Genomic DNA, 3974 nt, shown 5'->3' on the forward strand with positions numbered 1-3974 from the left:
GTAAGCCATGTGGTCATCAGATTCAAAATGGCCAATACCAGTCCATTTCAGCTCACTAATGCCTAAGATACCAATGTTTATGTGTTCCATTTCATTTTTGACAACTTCCAATATTCCCAGATTCATACTTCGTACATTCCATGTTCCAATTTTCAATGGATATTTACAGCTGTTTCTCTCCATTTTGAGTAGTGACTTATCAGCAAATGAAGGGCCCGTGGGCTTTTCTCCCACAAGCTTTACTCTATTTGCATCATCATGGTTAACACTACTTTGAGGTGACAACTCTTCCCCAGTCATGTTTTGAGTGCCATCCAACCTGAGGGGCCCATTTATGGCACTACATCTGACAGTGATTCTCTGCTACTCAAGTTTTTCAGTGACTAAATATTTGGAAGTAGTTCGTCACTCCTTCTTCCTGGAAGCTCATCTGAAACCTGTCCACCATGGGTGACCCTGCTGCTATATAAAATACTGGTGGCATAGCTTTCAGAATCACAGCAACTCACAAGCCACCTCAGTACAACAAACTGACAAATGAGTGGTGGATGTAGCCCTGTAGGAACTCATTAATCAATGCCAAGAAATTTGGAAGACTGCTGTCTGGCCAACTGATTGGAAAAGACCCATGCCTGTAAACATTCCAAATATGTTGCTGCTGTTGTTAAGTGCCATCAAGCTGATTCCAACCCATAGAAATCCTGTATAAGATTTCCAACGAGCAGCTGGTGAGCTTGAACCACCAACCTTACAGTTCAAACAACTTTGCAGTCTGGTGCCTTATCCTACAATACCACACCATGACTCCTTTCTAAATACAGGTGACCCAAAAGAATGTGTAGATCATTGTACTATATCATTAATATCACATGTAATTAAAATTTTGCTAAAGATAATTTTAAAATGGCTGCAACAGTACATTGACAAGAAACTGCCAGAGAATCAAGCCATATTCTGATGAGTATGTGAGACAAGGGAAATCTTTACTAGCATCAGATCTATGTTGACTGAAAGCAGATAGTACCAGAAAGAAGTTTACCTATGCTTTATTGACTATGCATAGGCTTCTGACTATGTAGATCATGACAGGCTATCGATAGCATTGCAAAGAATGAGTATTCCAAAATACTCAATTGTGTTCATTCAGAACCTGTACATAGACTGAAAGGCAGCAATTTGAACAGAACAAGGGGTACACTGAGAGATTTAAAATTTGGAAAGGTGTGTGCCAGGGTCTTCCACTATAATCTTTCAATCTCTTTGCTGACCAAATAATCTGAGAAACTGGATTATATGAAGAAGAACATGGCATTTGAATTGAAGACTCACTAAAAACCTGTAATATGCAGAAAATACAACCTTGATTGCTGAAAGCAAAGAATTAAAATATTTACTTGTGAAGATCAAAGACCACAGCCTTCAGTAGGGGTTGCATCTTAATATAAAGAAAACAAAAATTCTCACCACTGGACCAATAAATAACATAATGACAAATAGAGAAAATATTGAATTTGTCAAAGACATCATTTTGTTAGATACACCCTGAACACTCATGGAAGAAACAATCAAGAAATCAAATGATGTATTGCATTGGGCAAATATGCTGTGCAAGATATCTTTAAAGTGTTCAAGAGCAAAAATGTCACCTTAAGGACTAAAATTCATCTGACCCAAGCCTTGGTATTTCCAATATCTTCATATGCTTGTGAAAGTTGTACAGTAAATAATGAAAATGGCAGATGAATTGATGCATATGAGTTATGGTGCTGGGGAAGAATGTTAAAATTACCATGAACTGCTAAAAGAACAAGCCAATCTGTTTTGGAAGAAATACAACCAGAATACTCTTCAGAAGTTATGGTGGCGAGACTTCTTCTCTTATACTTTGCATATATTTACAGGAGTGATCAGTACCTGGAGAAGGAAATCATGCTAGGCAAATTGGAAGGTCAGAGAAAAAGAGGAAGATCTTCATTTTGCCCGGTGGCAGCATCAATGTGCTCAAGCAAACATCGTTCTGTTGTGTATAATGTCACTATGAGTCAGAACAACAGCAACATATAACAGAGGCTAAGGAGATCTGGTGGTATAATGAGTTACTCATTGGCTTGTTAACCACAAGGTCAGCTGTTATAGTTCACCAGCCAGCTGAATCTCATAAGAAAGGTGAGGCTCTCTGCTCCCTTAAAGATTTACAGCCTGGGAAACCCTATACTGGGTCACTAAGTGTCAGAACTAACTAGATAGCACACAACCACCAATAGCATATAACAGACACCAACTCAGAGGTAGTAAGATATTTTTAAGTCAATAGAAAACATTTTGAGAGAGAAATTGTAAAGGCCTGAACGGGAGGGGATCAAAGTGATCAAGACAATTTTACTTCTTTCTTGGTTTTGGAAACATTCTTCACAACAGAGCAACACTGGAAAGTGATGCTTCCTCTTTTAATAAATACTTTGCCCTTAGTGATTTGACTGAAGATCAAGCTCACAGGTAAAACACAAAGAAGTGAAAGACTACCACCAAAACAAACAAACAAACAAACACATATTCTGGGAAAATGGACTTCAAGACAAATAGTCTTCACCTATCAGATGATTTCCTTCCTGTTTTCTTATGCTTTGTAGCTCAGAATTATTGTTATATTTTTTTCAGAATTATTTTTTAACCTAGCAAAGGGAAAGAAGGTTGCTATTTCCAACCTTAAAGTGACTTCAAAACAGCTTTAACCTGTGGAGTCAGTCAAGTGTCAATCTTCATGTTGAGCTAAAACTCACATTCCAGAAGAGTAGAAAAATAACAATAATAAAGTTACTAAAATAGCATATAGTTTAACAGCATATCACACCACCAAACTCTCAGTGTCCTGAATAGAAGAATTCGTGTCTTTGTCAGAGACTTTATTTGCTGAAAAGATCTCCTGACTGTGGCTTCCATTCAGCATATGACACATGGTCTACAGTACATTTATTTAAAACAATTTTAGCACAGTAAAGGCGGTAATTATATAACAATGCCCATAATGTCAATGACAGACTGCTAATTTTCTGCAAGTAGAAGTTACTTATTTTGGAAGAGCTCCTTTTTATTCTCCTCAGAGGGAGGAATAGAAATGTTTTCGGGACCCTGGAAAACAAGATGCACTGTGCTCTGATTTTCTTAAATAATTTAACATGTGATAATATAAGCACATTGCTTTTTAAAATATTCCCTCGTACTTATGCTGGCAATTCACTGCCAAAGAGTTTCAAGATCCTGAAGGTTCCTATTTATTCATTTCCACCTCAGGGATGTGTTTTGAATATACATTATATTTAAAATACTTTGTGAATATGCAATGTAATTTTTGTTCCTTGTCAAATGGCACTATTCAAACACGCAAAATTGTTGTTTTCATTTTATGATTCATTGGGTGGATTAAATTCAAGAATGAACAATATACTAAATGCTAGTCTCTTATCAGAATGTACCCTTACATTAATTAAATAGCAAGTTGTCCATGTTATTGTTGTTGTTAAGTGCTGTCAAATTGGTTCTGAGTCATAGTGACCCTATATAGGGTTATCAAGGAGCAGCTCATGGGTTTGAACCATCCTACAGAATTCTAGACTTACTTGTGAAGACTACCACTATGTACATTCAGAGGTATTTTACTTAAATGTTGTTCATCAGTCCCTCTTCTCTTCCAAATCTTTTCATTGCTAGAATTTTTATAGTATCAAGCATAAAATGTTTGTTTGATTTCATAAATTGCCCCTTTGGTAGCTATTTCAACTAACCTATCACATTATCTAATATTAATACTATGCAGATAACTTGTCCTTTGGTAACCTAGAAATTATCATATGCTTATGTTGACACCTTTTCTCCTGAAATGCTATTTCTCCTTAACAACCCCACATTAATTTTCTTCACAAACTAAATTCTATTTATTTTTTTACTCAATAATAGCCTTCCTTGACTAATTTAAC

This window comes from Chrysochloris asiatica, unplaced genomic scaffold, assembly GCF_000296735.1.
Source record: "Chrysochloris asiatica unplaced genomic scaffold, ChrAsi1.0 scaffold00058, whole genome shotgun sequence".
Taxonomy (NCBI): Eukaryota; Metazoa; Chordata; class Mammalia; order Afrosoricida; family Chrysochloridae; genus Chrysochloris; species Chrysochloris asiatica.